This window comes from Zootermopsis nevadensis, unplaced genomic scaffold (assembly GCF_977971745.1).
Source record: "Zootermopsis nevadensis isolate Lab colony 2312 unplaced genomic scaffold, Znev_1.0 Znev_ptg000029l, whole genome shotgun sequence".
NCBI lineage: Eukaryota > Metazoa > Arthropoda > Insecta > Blattodea > Termopsidae > Zootermopsis > Zootermopsis nevadensis.
In genome coordinates this window covers 9,607,669-9,623,173 of record NW_028259161.1, presented here as the reverse complement: position 1 = coordinate 9,623,173, position 15,505 = coordinate 9,607,669, and the positions used below count along the sequence as shown (strand labels likewise).

General features: G+C 35.7%; 1 long non-coding RNA gene across 1 annotated transcript in view; it reads left to right on the top strand.

The window, feature by feature from the left end:
- The window catches only part of LOC110830375 (uncharacterized), a 295,636-nt gene that overhangs the window by 30,524 nt on the left and 249,607 nt on the right, over window positions 1–15,505 (top strand). Inside the window, exon 3 of the long non-coding RNA XR_015537595.1 lies at window positions 14,395–14,421. This is a non-coding gene — a long non-coding RNA (uncharacterized LOC110830375). The remainder of the gene's footprint in view (window positions 1–14,394; window positions 14,422–15,505) is intronic.

The following is a 15,505-nucleotide window of genomic DNA, read 5'->3' as shown; positions in this document are numbered from 1 at the left end:
TTGTAATCACTTTATTGGAGTACGTGTTGCTCTTATATGGCATGCAGCAAAATCATACGTATTTTTAACTTATATGTGTATGGAAACATAATTACTTACTATTATGATCGTAGAATGTTTTTGACATATTCAGAAGATTGATTATTGGATTATTTGACGACGTTCTTTGAAGTGAATAGGTTATGTAGCATGAACTGAGATGGGAGGACGACAGTGATTTGAAAACCCGGTGTCGTCGCCTGCGGGAATTGGCCAGGAAAAACAAAGGAACATTACGAAAAACCTCAGTCACAAAAGCCGGTAGTCCGCTCAATTTCTACGAGACTACACGACGTAATATCCCAGATATGCAAACCTGAAATGTCACTTAGGGAACACTTTTACCAGATGAAAACTATCAACTTTCTGCGATGGACGTCTGAGTGCTAATCAGTCAACCTCGGCGTTCTGTAACTCAGCGGATCCCTTTTCAGTACGGCACAGCTAATCGTCCGTTTGCGGATGGAACAGGCGGTTTTAGTATGAATAATTTTTAATAATTGCGTAAGCAGTCGCTGGCAGCTGACATTGACTGTCCCTACAGCTTGGAACGTGGTCGTAAGTTAACAACCTTTAAGCTGAAATGTTCTGTAGTACAAAACTTTCTGCATGATCTCTTAATGACACAGTTTCTTTGCTCAGGATTATGTTTAACGAAGAGTTTTGATGTTAGAGGTGTTGAACCTTCGGGTTCTTTTACCACAGTGTTAGGTCTGATTAGTTTATAAATGTGACGCACGAGTTTGTTACTGTTAAATCCTATTCGAATTAGAAGCCGTTCACTGAATTTGAGGAAGTGCACAGGATTATCCGCACCCAGCGACCCGCTATACTCTGTTCATGCATTGTACATCTGGTATGTTACGTATGCATTCCAGTGGAATATCCGTCTGCGTCATACAGGACTGAAACGTAAATGTGGCGTTACGAAGGGCTCAAATCTTGTTCCGTGTAACCAAGATTGCTCTAATTTTCTATTCTATTTCTATTTGTAGCTTAACCCAGTAATGGGTCATTGCCGCCTCCTTTCGGAGGTTTCTTAGTTTTGAAGCGTGCATTTTGAGCGTAGTGAGTGGCAAGCCCACTGACTGCACTGCTCTAATTGTATGGTGCATAAAGTTTGTTACCTTTTTTCCCTTATACGAGTAAATGTTTTCAAGTGCTACTGATTGATTATATTATAATAGCTTTTACTTGGTTTCTGTCATGAAGGCCTAAATTCAATTACATCTTCAGTGTAAGTAATATTTGTGAATGACAAAGCGGCACTGAACTTTTTTTTTTCAGTCGGTATATCGATTTTCTCCTACCCGCTATCATTCCACCGATGATCCCGTACACATTTATCACCATCCGCAAGGAATGTGATGCGCCCAACCAGCCAGCCCGTTATGACATCCTCATTCCTTAGGGTTTCGATAAGATTCTGGGCTCAGTTACAATTTCCTTAATGTAGTTTCCGTTCCTTTGGATACACGCGTGTTTATATATGATCGTTGAGATAAATACAAATACAGAATTTATTAATATTAACATAAAATATGTACAGGCCCCTTCTCCTGTAAGCTTAAGAAACGATGATACGAATTTTATGTTTGAGTGCCTTTCTTAGAAACCACTTTTCCCAGATTGCATACCGAAAAGATTTATTGAACGGCTGTAAGAAATATATTAATTATGCAGCGATGTTTGTTTCCAGTATAATGCTGTATCAATAGATCCATTATACGATTAATGTTATACTTAACGTCACATATTCTATCCATAACACAATTGATATCCATATTTTATGTTCGAAAGCTTATTCGAGGGGCACATTCTAATAAAAACTTTAACACAAAATTTCGACATTTTCTTGTAAATCTCACTTAAAATACAAACTGTAAAAGAAGAAATGGACTACAATATTTTATTTTCCGTCTATACACAAACTTAAAATAATGTTGTTTAAAATTACTTAAAATTATAACATTCTCAGTAGATACTGCATCTTGTTACTTTTTTTTTGTCGATACAAAAAATGTAACAAGATGCAGTATCTACTGAGAATGTTATAATTTTAAGTAATTTTAAACAACATTATTTTAAGTTTGTGTATAGACGGAAAATAAAATATTGTATCAATAAAACACAAACATGACGCAATTAAGATATATAAAAAAAGAAAAAAAGAAATGGACTGTTACTCTCATATTTGTATGCCTATGATTAAAAATTATAAGAAAGGTACATATTTCATCAGCAAGCTAAGAGAAATCAGGAAATGCGTGAAGAAAAACTGAGGCGAAGAAAGAGAAACTGCTTTTGAGACCTAGGAGTATTTGGAGGATATTATTAAAATTGATGTTTTAAGGAAAGAGGGTGAACGAATGAGGACTAGATTAATCTGTGTAAAGAAGAGTCCAGAGGCTGTGTACAAGATAATGAATCTTCGGATACTATAAAATAATTTCATTACTATCGGAGCGACTGGTGGCTTCTCAAGAAAGACCTAGGTCTTTGAACTTCATGTATTTGCGTAACCCTCTGAAGTCCGATGGTAATCTAAGTAATATTTAAATATTCAGTCCATACCTCAATGACAGCTCTTCATCATCAAAGGGATCAGGTAGATAATGCAGTTTAAGAAAATAACCTCTATTTATTCTGAAAATTATACCAATACATAACGACGCTCTGTAGACACAACTTAAGTTACTAAATGTTAAAGCATACTATGCAGTACAACAAGTAGAATGCAGCCGCAGTGTTATGTTGGAAGGAGTAATAAATTATCATACGGTACATGGAATATTAGGCTCAGACATGATTAAACAAATGTCACGGCCTCGACACTAACTCGTTTCAACATGAAACTGCAGCAACATTTTACAAGTTATAATGTTATTATTATTATTATTTAAGCCGTTAATATAATTAAATTTCTCTTACGGTTGAGACAGCTGTTAGTCTGAATAAAGTGTGGTGATTGTTTCTGACAGAATTGATCTCAATATAGTACGTGCTCTAAGTTTATTTTTCCTCCAGAAACTTAGTGAAACTTTCTTTTGTCATGTCTGATGCAAATTGACCTGTGGCTATCAGAAGGACACGGAAGCACGTGGGAATTTATCCCTGTTTTGTGCTGGATAGATACAATTTTAGGCATACGAACTAAATGAGATAATATTCTTGAAATTTCTGTATTCACTCCTTACTTACTTTTCCTCGTAGAATATTAAAAAGACAACTTAAGAGCAATACCTGGGAAATGTCCCTTTCGAATGTGGACCAGAATATGGTTATATTAATTGCGACTACATTTAGATTTAGGGAAAATCCACGTTGGGAACTTTCGAATAAATTTCAATCGCCTGCTCCTAAATCACAATGCACTCGTAATTTGTAATAATTTTAACATCTCATTAAATCCGATGTAACATGTGCCGTTCAAAAATTATTATAAAGAACATAAGAATAAATAAAATACATGATCGTGCAAGATTATTAATAAAGAAATATTCCACATTAATGTTCTCTGTAAGTGCAATTACTGGTAACTGTAACTATACAGTTTTTATTGCCGCTGTAGAGTAATGCCCCTAACAAGGCTATCCCAGTTCAGCGCTCAGTGGTCAGTTATTAATTTACTTCAAATTATCCGGAAATTGCTAGCTTGAAAAGATTCATCTACTTCAGCATTCAGCTACAGTGTGAATGTAGCGAGACTGTACCTGCAGCCTCTCTGTGCCTCGGCATGAGGGAGATTAGTGAACGATAAATCAATATTTAGTAGAGCCACAGCCAGGTACATGGCGGCGCTGCCGTCAGACCCTTTCAAAACAACACAAAAGAAACTATCCGTAGCAAAAATCTAATGCAAGTCTCTGTGACGTATCTAGTTCGGAATTTACCGAGTCTTGTAAAATGATTTTATGCTTCGTACTGTTACAATGGGCAGAGATTATGCCTCTGTGGAGCTGGGCCTATAACGGACCCATTGCCCATCCTCCAGATGAAACATGAGTAGCGGTGGAATGATTGTGACATAAGAAAACCGAAAGACTCGAAGAAAGGCCTTTCCCAGTGCCACATTGTTCAATGCAAATCCCACGTGGATTAACCTGGGCTCAAACTAGGTCTCTGCGTCGAGAAGCGTGGAGACTAACCGCCTAATCTGTGACGCGATCGATTTTACCGAATGGTCCTGAAATGTGTGGTCAAACTTTGGGATCGTGTTTTACTAACTCTAAGAATGTAAAAAGGTCGTATAGACAAAGGTGCGGAAATGCTTCCCGCCCAGTAAAAGCCTTTTTTCATCCTTGGAATTAGTAGAACACGATCCCAAAGTTTGACCACACATTTCAGGACTAGTCTGTATACGTTACGTATCCGATTTGAATCTCGACCGAAGTGCCAGCAACGTTTTCATGTTTTCTGTCATTCCTGCCAAGATGGTGAATTTAAATAAGCCCGTCCTTTTGAACCTACCATATCTAATTCTATTTTCTCTCTATCGGTGCAAAATATAGCCTAAAGTTGATGCAGCAGCATTAAATCATTTTTAGAAGTGTCAACTTTTGCAACAATTTGTTAAAATTTGTATCCTTTTATTTTTTTTACCTTACTATGAAATTTAACGACGTTTTAAGGCTCTGTCTGTAATCAGCTAAATTCATGATTATGAATGACGATGTGGTTAACACATGTCGCTTTTAAGGTTCTGTCAAAATATTTTCCTGGAAGGATTGTGGCAAAGTACGAAACGTTATGTCAATAATATACCTCAACTATGATGCTGGAACCTCCAATATATGATGTAGGAGTACAGGCCATATTATAGTGAATTTCGGTGTCGTTAGACAAAATACAAATCTACCCACATTTGAATAACACGGATGTCTCTAAATTCTCACTTATTTTTTAAAATGGTCCAAGGGCGTACTTCACTATGGCTTCAGATGGCACACCTCAAAATTGAAAGCGAATAGAAATCCGCCACGATGACAAACTCGTGCATTTAGAGGGCGATGCGCGTCATAAATGATATATGACAATCCTTGTGTTTATATTTTCTAGCTGAACTTGACAATAACTGATTATTTCAGTTTCGTTGCCGGCTTACTGTCATGCTACAGAACTCCGCCCGGTGACAGCGCATATGACCTGTTGAGCATGATCTGATTAATGAATATGCTCTTGGTGGTGCAGGCGTTGCATCTGTCTGCTCGTGTGGTGATTTTTTTTGTGTAGGGCTGGACAAATATGAACACACAGATCATTATTCATGTGCTTCCACGGTAAAATATACCAGTACCGGTACATGATGATTATGTTCGTAGAAACGAGAAAACATTGATCAATGACCGTGCTTCCCCCATCACTGAGGATTGAACAGGTGACACAAAATGTCACGTTATATACGGAGAAACATCAGTTATACGTGGTTTACTTAAATTTATATAATTGCTATGACAACACAACATTGACAGTAATGTGTTTTTTCTACATCCTTCTATATTTATTTTATTTGAATACGTGATAAGTTTGAAGAGTAAGTGATGGAAGCAGTAATTTCTATAACGACTACACAGGGCAACATTTAACAAAGCAGCCATTTTATTTTAATAATGATATTGTAATATTGCTAGTACTGAACAACTTACATCGAAGAATATAACAACCAGCGTCCATCGCGATTGACTGTATGATTGCGCCGTTTGTACGATGCGGGGAAAATTTAAATGGTATTCTGACGATGGTCTCTCTGGTAGCAAGATATGCAGACTAGGCTATGGTGCGGTCTGACCGACCAAGCGTTTGGCGGGTGTCTGGAGTAAAGGCGGTGAGTTTTCAGTTTCTGAGTTGAAATGAATCTGCTATCAGTCATCGTTTCACATTCAGATTTTTTAATAACATTTTGTATTTTCAGTGTGATGAGCAAAGACAGTTAGTGTTAAACACAAGAAAGTTGATTCCGGTGAACTTTGAAGGGTCATATCATGCTAATAGAACACACGTGACTATCTAGACGATAAGGCAAAGAAATATTAGCTTAACCAGATATATCTTTTCAAGAAATTTTGTATTGACTCTTCAGGATTAAAACACAGATTTTATACTCATTTACCAAATGTATTCACGTTTCGTACTCTAATAGAACATTCAACTACATAGGACAGAATATAGAAGCATAAAACCTATTGTAGAATATATGTTTAAGGGTTATATAAATCGTAAATTATTTTATGGTGATGATCCGAAATTGTGAAATGTAACTTGGCATAACAGTTGCTAGAATTATTATGATAGTAGTTTGTAATTTTTCATAGTTTTAGCAACTCTGAATTCGGAAATTAGAGTTGTGCAGTTTTTTATGCAAACTGCTGATATGAAATCGAGCATGTATACTTCTTGCGTATCCCGTTCACGACATGTAAAATTGAGTAGGCAATAAAGTTCATCATTCTCAGAATGAAATACAAAGTTGTCGTTGCTTTGAGCATTCGACAAGTTTTTAATGCCGTTCTCGATTTATTTCGATATCAGATAAACTCGCAGTAGGCAGGACGGATTTCACAAAAAAAGCTCTAAGTTCAGTGCTGGAGCTTAAAATTTCTTTTGACACGTTTTGAGCAAGTGGTTGTCTATTTTTGAGAAAAGACGTTCTCAGTTGAAGAGAGAGGAAAGATTATATAGAAAAAGACTGAAGAAACTATTTTAATTCTTTAAAACACTGTTTACAGTAGGCCACGTAGCCTAGTTTGAGAGCGTTTGCTTTTATGGAGTTGGTTTGAACAGAAAGAATCCCATTATCTTGCTAAGCTCCCTGTAGGCTTTTCTGGGGGACGTAGGGTGATGTAGGGGCGGGTGAGGGGTAGTGGATGAGGTGTGTTTGTACGGTGAAGCACCACTGGAGAATGGTATTGAACGTGGGACAAAAGCAATATACAAGGGCAATTAAAGAGACGAAAAAAGAAGAAAAAGGCAAAAAATTGGGGAGACAGAGAAAGAAGTAAGGGGAAAGGTAAGAGAAAAACAAGCTTTTCCATTTAAATTGACTCCGCAGTTAGTGAATGTTCTAAATAACTCTCACACTGGCCCGTAACTCACTTCAAACTTAAGGAATAACTTCACAATCTAGTATTAAACAATGGGAGCAATCCACAAATTTTGTCTTCCATCTTCATTGACACAGGAAGATTCAGAATTATGTGTTTTAACTCGTTAAGCTCTTACTGAATGAAACGGAAAACTTTCGTTTTGGACATACTTTTATTGAATCGAATCTCTGGGCATGAAGAAATAGAAAAGGTTTTACAACAGTCTAATTATTTAAAACGTTTGTATGTAATTCTTGGCTACGTTTAATATTCTGTACAGAGATACTAAAAGTTTTCACACATGAAACTGGATAAATTTCGTGCTTTTCAGCTACAAAAATTAACGCAGTTTACTAACGCAGGGCAACCTTATCATATCTAGTATATTCTGAGCTTTAAGCAGAAGCCATAAATCAAAATACTCACCTGATAAGAGTCTTCTTATTTACTCTTGACTTATTTATCGACTCTTTGAATTAGTCGGTACAATCAGCGTCAAATGTTAGGGTGATTAGTGAATAATAACTCGGAATTGACATGGAGAGAACTGGTCACGGTCTAATTTAAGTTAATATCTCGGAAAATGCTTGGAGTGACCGAGGAAAACTACGATAAACCTGACCATGTAAACTGCTGAAATATCATTTGAATGCAAGTTACAGTATACAAGTAACAAAGACCAGTCACTGCGTCGTTGTGCCAGCATTTCTGGTACATACAAACTGGCATTCTGATCATCTTCACAAAGGGAAGCGTTGATATAACGTCCTTACGAATGCTTGGAAGCAGAGGCTTGGTGTTTGTTTATTTTTGTTATGTTATTTCGCTTGGAGAGTAGTTCCTCTGAAATTGCGTTCTTCTCTGATAACGTTGGAAACGATATATCCTGTCGATTCTAAAGAATTGTGACAATGGTAAATTACGATCTGGATTACTGAGTTTTGGGACTTTGTCCATCTGCTGGTATTCTAAAAAGAAACACAACATTTTGAAAGCTGGATCAGTTTTCGTTCACAAGTGTAGGGACCAGCTCTTTCAAATGGATCCAAATGAGTAGGCGATATTTCCTATTTATTTATGCCTGATCCTCGACTCAAATACCATTGTTTTTACTGTTTAATTGCTTAAAATGCAGGAGTGGGTTTCACGAAGAAAACATCAGGGGATGCTGTTGTCGGTATTAGATACTTCCAGTGATGAGACAATAGTAACGCACGTAAAATATAATGTCATGTAAAGCAATTTTTACTGACTCAGGAATGCTTTTTTTTTGCTACCATTTTTCCTCATTTCAAAACAATTAAACAGTTGTATATCTAAATTCGCATACGTTCTCGACGTATATGGTAAAAAATATATTTCGTTAAAGAGTTTCAAAGGCAGAGCGTATGTTGGCATTTCATGGGATTCACACACATTTAGACATTTTATTGCAGTCATTAATATGAATGAGCTGTGCATGGGATTATGCAGAAAGCGAGGCGATAATGTCGTTGAAAGAGTTGAACTCGTAAACCAACATCGCGGCTGGCTGATGATATTGACTGGCAATGGGAAGAAAGAATACATTGCTAGAAACTTTCTAGTTGGACAACGTTTTCAGTGGAATTTTGAATCATGGAAAAATTAGACAAGCCAATGCGTCATTTGAAGTCGACATTTATTATTATAAAAACCCACACTTTTGTTACATAGCATATGACTGGCATTCTAACGAGGTGCTTTACATACTAATTGTGACTGTTACACAAGTTTTGTCTAAATTTATAAAATAAGTAGTTGAATGAGGATAACATGGTTACGTAAATGTAGACGTTGAAACTTCATTTGATTTGTAAAAAATATGTACAGACCAGGTTTATTCCTTACCACAAATCACACACGTAGCAATGGTTTTCGATCCTAACGACTGGTTAATTAGTGTTTTTAGAAATATACGACGATAAAATAATTAGTTATTTGAGGGGGATATGTGAAAACAGTGATTAATGCTTGGAAGATCTGACGAATATAAATTAATAAGGTCTTTCATATTTCCGCTTTGGTGTAAGATTTAATAGCGAATTTCGATTGTATCACTAGCAACATTTCAATTGTTAAGAAAGGAATTATTTCCTCGTGTAGGAAGAAAATCACAAATATGTCTCTATTAATTATATTTGCTGTATCTTTAACAAGTCATAGTCTTAGTTGGTAGGAAAGACTTCGCACGTAAAGCGGAAAAAGGTTTAGGAAGAGGAAGAAGAAGAAGAAGAAGAAGATGATGATTATGTGTCATTAATTCCACAGTTCAACTCAGATCCAGTTCTACTGAAGTAAATTTAAACACTTAACGTTTGTATATTTATGCATATTTTCGTTGTCATCTGAGTATGTTTGTCTGTGATTTTGTTCCCATGGTTCTTCTCATAATTCTTAAGAGAATACTGATTTTGAATTGTTCTCAGATTTATTAAAAGATCCATATTCGTAACCACACCACGAACATTCATCACCTTCTTAATCCTGACATTGAAGTTTAATACTTTCCAATTAAAAGAAACAATAGCCTTGGTGCAGAATCGTGAGAATTTAAATAAAAATTGACTGTCAATTTATATGTAGTCGCCACTGAATAGTATGCAGACTGAACGAAATGGGAAAGAAAATAAGAAGCGAGTTAAAATTCACATGGGCTGAGGGAGGTAATTCGAAAGGTTGCTTCAATTTACATAGCTCTTCGCGTCTTCTTTCCGAACATTCTGTGATCACTACTCAAGAGTTCGTACCAAATTGACCGACTTTCTCGTCACCTTGATGAAGACTGGTTACAAAAAGGAACAAAGAAAACTTTTCAGTGGTAATTTAGACAGGAAATGTAGCAGTATCCAGCTGCTTGTCGTATGCTAAAACATTAAATTAAATCGTAAAGACCTAAGTGTTCTATTGGAAAGAAATGCTACTCACCCCATTTTAGATTTAAAACTGCATAATAGTTCCTGAAGTTGGTTTGTGGCTTTTTTACAGTACAGTTTGTTCTGCAGTCGCTCCGGAACTTAGTAGTTCTATTTGTGCCCTGGGTTTCTGCAGTTACATGTCATTATTTAAATTGGAAATATTCTGGTAATACTTCAAAAATTGGTCCGACAATAAAAGAAAAGGAAGTTTTAAGTTATTTTGGTGTTCCCTTTTGCATTTACTTCACTCTTTTCTTAAAAGCTAATACAGTAATTATATTTTGAATGCTTTTATCTACTTAAAATATATTAATAGTTGTCGGATCGTTACTAGCAGATTGTCTAACCCTTATGTGAATATGTAATGAACGCTTCTTAATTAAATTCGTTTTGTATTTCACGGGCTACGTAACAATAAAATGCATTTATCAAATATAATAACTAATGAATAGTAATAGTAACACGTATTTTTTTGCAAAGTTTAATGCACTAGAATTATGCATACTAATTGCAGCCTCTGAACCAAGGAATTTTCCTGAAGACAGCACTGCATTGTAAATTCACTCTTACTAATTTGTTACATAAGTTAATGAACAATATATAACGAGTAATGTGAGGCCAAAGAAGGATGAGTAAGTGGAGACGGCAGGAATTTTGCTTGACTTGGACGAGATAATGAGTGGTGTTGGCGGATTTGGAGAAGGGGAGGTCGTCTTTTCTCAGCACATTACAATTAGCGGCCTATACAGGGAACTTAATTCATCAAGAATCCGCCTGTTTCAATTGTGTATGCAGGGAAGAGTAATGGTTCTGTCCGAAAGAAAACTATCGCTACTCTCAAAGAGCTGTGACGTAATAGGCATAAAGTGATATGCATTCACCGATCGTCTTGCTGTAGTAGATAGCATTTCCAGTGCTTTCGTTAATAAACTGGAAAGTAACTGTCACTTCCCGGATCCCCGGTACGAACTGCATGACTCATGCTAAAATACTCTTTTTGATGTGAGTCAAGTATCGCTGTGCAGAAAGAATAAAGTAAACTTACCTGTGGTGTATGAGGCGCTGAAAGTAATATCCCTATGAGAACTGCGTTCTGGTTTATCAGTGAACGCTCTGTATTCGTAATTTACAGTATTGGGTTTGATTCTAGACCCGGAGACCGGCTATCCTAACTGAATTTTTTTGTGGGTTTCCTCATCAGGCAAACGCTATTATAGTATTTAATATCGGCCACTACCAATTCCTTCCATAACCTTCCGAGCCCATAAAACATAGTGATATAGGTTTGAAGCTGTTGGTCTATTGCCTAAGTAGTTGAGAAAGTGTAGTTACGTAAATTAAATCTCAGTCAGTATGAATACGCGACGCACTGAATTCGTAATGAAAGAAATAAGTTTGTTAGTCTGACGACAGGTAACAAGCATGCGCACTATTACTGCGTGTTAGGGTAGGTACTGGTTTGCCCCTAAATCGCCCAAGGATTGACTTCTTTGTGTTTAACCAGTGAGAGGCATAGATGGTTAACGTACTAACTAAACTCTTCTGAAGCAGAAATAGAGTAAATAAACTGTATACCAGGTACAAAATTAATATTAAACATTTCAATCATATGTCTGAAACGGGTTGTGCAAGTCTTTTGATTTCAGGAATTAGACTATTACAAAGTACTACATAGTCTTCCTGCCTATATATTTACGTCCTTATTGCTTTATCAAAACAAAAATTGCACGACTGTGCTCACCCGATTAACATGGATAGATAGGCCTATTTATTTTACCAACAAATATTTTAAACAAATTTTAAATGATGTAGGTTTTAACGCCGTGTGGAGTTCTAGGTAGATACCAAAGTTTCGAAAGAAAATAAAGGCAATTAGTTTATCCGAAACATTGATATCTACCTAGAAGTCCACGTGGCGCTACAACCCAGAAGATAGAAATCGACATTTTTTATCAACGTTAGAGTATCAAATCTTAGATCTATAGATCTTAATGGACGAATAGCTTATATTCTGTAATATAAAGTGGTTTAGAGAAAACCGAAAGTTCATTTTGAGCTTTGCATCTGTGTTTAATTTGCCTAGCACTTTTTAACGTAAGAACCCAGTTCGAAATTTTATTGAAATCGATGAAGCATTTTCGGAGATGAAATACGCGGACGGACGGCCACGCCCTCACATTATCTGTTCATTGTATGTGCATAAAGTAAAGAGCTTAAGAAATTAACATTTTGGTAAGGCCAATTTATATGTTATAAGGGGTATGCTTCAGAAAGGCGTTATACGTGTAATTAAGAGGCCTAGACACTTTTAATTACTTATTTTATTTTTATTTCGTTTATTGTCTGTATGGAAGTAATAATTTTTAATTTGTATGTATTTACGTAGTGTGATAAATCAGTGACTTGCTGTGGAGAAAAGAGAGAGAGAGAGAGTAAGAAATGCAAGGAATGGATGAAATTTTGAAGTAAAAAAAGCATCTAGAAAGCGTTGAGGCAATGTAGTAGCATGGAAACCGTAAGGAGTTATAGGGAAACGGCCAGCAACTGAAAAGTAAAACAGCAAATGACGACCAATTGAAGCTCCATTCAACAAGAAAGCCTGGCAGAATGTTAGCTAATGATGCTGCATTAGCATAAGAAGCAAAATGGACTATATATATTTCTTGAAGCTTCCCTCGGATGCTGTACTATTGCTTTTGAAAACATTATGTGTTTATAATTTTAATGAAGGTTTGGAACATATTAAACATAGATAACTGTCATGCATTGCAGTTATGACCAAATTTATAAAGACTTTATACCGTATTTGTTAAATGTTTTGAGTTGAACCAAACAAGAAGCTAAATTTAAATGCAAGTCTCTTATTAAAATAATCTAGAATTAATAATGATAATTGTTGGACCTTCAAAGTGTGAATATTTTTGTTTGTATGTATGTTTTATTTTCCAATACACTACACAGTATGCAAAGTTTTAAGGGTAATGAGCTTGAAAAAATTGCACATTGTCAATTTCACTATTTTTTACTAGGGTGATGAATTTGAAGAAGATATGATGGACGGGACATGTACGTGTGGGAGACGAGAAATCTTGGTCGTGTTACCGGATGTTGTTGTTATTGAGGATTAATTTGTTTAATGTTGCAATGTTAACCAAAAAATACTTGATTTCCTCCTTCCAATTATTTAAACTCTGTGATTGTCTTCCTGTTTCTTTCGATACCATATAACCTCAGAATTTAACACAGCATCTTTAAATTATTTAAGAATCTTACAGTTAGACGTAGGCCAATACGTGTTAAAAAGTTTCAGGAGAACCTGTGATTTTTTCTCAGTAATCGTTAAGAGGAGACAGACGCATATTCGAAATAGAACAATGAAAGCAAGTCGAGAATCTTCTAACTTCACGCATTATTAACAGTGGCAGGTAAAATAATTTCACTTCTTCATGAGCACATGGTTAAACGAGTACATAGAAGTAAATTATGGATGGTTTGGATGTGTAAAAATTCACCATTCTGCATTACATATGCCATAATAAAATTGTGGATTATGCTTGCAGTCCCTGTGGTTCTAGAATATCATCAACTTCCTGAAGTGGGAGTTTCTCATAGTGGTGGTTTCATTGGTGGTCTTCGTCGTAGTGACGACGTGTGGACTGAAGATAAAGGCTGTATGTTCTTTTCAAATTTTGGTAATAAGTTCTAGAACACAACTCAAAAGACCATCATCGAAGTATATCATTCTGAATCCCGGACGTTTCGCTGACTACTGTCCCTTATTTAGAGTAGAGGTAAAGAACTATCCCCCCCTCCCCAAAGCTCCTCCAGACTGCGGAAAGCCTTATTTTAACATTCTATTATTAATATATTAGTAACTATTTAGTTTGATGAACGTGAACTTACAGGACCTGCCGAAAGGGGTTGTTTTCTAGTAACACATATTGTTTTATTTTTATGACTACTCTAATTTTAATATATAGATAATGTACAAATTCTTATTTTTGTTTATATATGTGCGAATTACTTGGTAAGTGTTAGGTGCGATGGATGGTTACGTATAATATATCGTATAAACTTTCACTGCGTTATATATTAAGTTCTTTAATTATTCGTTTATTTTACTAATTACAGAAATAAGATATTACCGACATTTATATTTTAATTTAGGTCCTCACAAGCTTATAAAATTACTTAGTTCTATAGTAGGCAATTAATAATGTGTCACCGCTGTGATTAAATATTTAATTATTTATTGGATGAGTTGGTTAGAATTGTTGTATTACTTATAGTATTACTGTCAATAGGAAATTGATTAAATGTATCAATTTGGGTTTCAGATTTGCATACACCGATGGCACAGCACTGTAAGTTTCCTAAATCAAATTTTAATATGTAGTTGTTGATGGCATGCAGAAACAAGAACAGTTTTCTCTGTAAGATGTCAAAGTTTCTTCATATATTACAAAAGGCTTGTCATTACTCCATTTCCCTGATGATGTCAATGCGACGATCTTGATTGATATATTCCGATTCTGATTGATATTCCTTCGGTACCTCAAAGTAGACTACTGCCTTTTCTTTCTCGTCTCAAATTATTCCCCGCTTTAATACATCATATTTCATTTGATATTCCCGGAAGCCTTTCAGCCATTACAAAAATAAGACATCGTGGTTTAGTATGCATATCCCCTATGTTTTCTTATTTGACAATATAGGCATTGCATGTTAATCTACAGTTACAGAAAATAAAACATTATCTGTATTTATTCTGTGTCATATACTGTTTAACGATGTCTAAAGTGAAAAAATTGCGGTATTTCTTAATATTTTGTTTAACGAAATTCTCAGAGTCAGATTATTTTGCGTCGGATAATAGATACTACTATAATGGATTATTCCTGGGCTGCCATCCTCTTTCTCGTCCTCAGGGTGTTTTGAGTACCCTGAAGACGAGGACGAAGATGTTTTTCGAAACGTTCGTGTTTTCATCTTTCAACCACATGACGCGGCTGGTAGCCCGAGAAGAATTTATTATACTTAATCACCGTGAAAAATTCAGGCCACACATATAATGTTATTATTTAAACGTGTTTAATTCAGTGTAGAAGGAAGCTGTTATAGCCTAATATAGGATATTAATCTGGCATTTGCCTGGGGAGACCGAGGAAAACTAAGAAACTGGTGCAACTGGTTTCCGGCACAAGATTTGAACCCTTTTGTGAAATAGGAGTGACATTCGATGGATTAATGCAATTAAATAGTAAGTAACGGACGGAAAGGCATACACTTGAATATATTTAGGTAGCATGGTTCATGAGCATGTAAATACCTTCCGTTTACTTTCCCCATTTATGCTTATTTCTGTCATCGCGGAGGAGACACATTTAAAAATAAGAAATGAGCATCTGTCATTGAGACTAGTTAAAGTATACGGTGGTTAATTTAAAA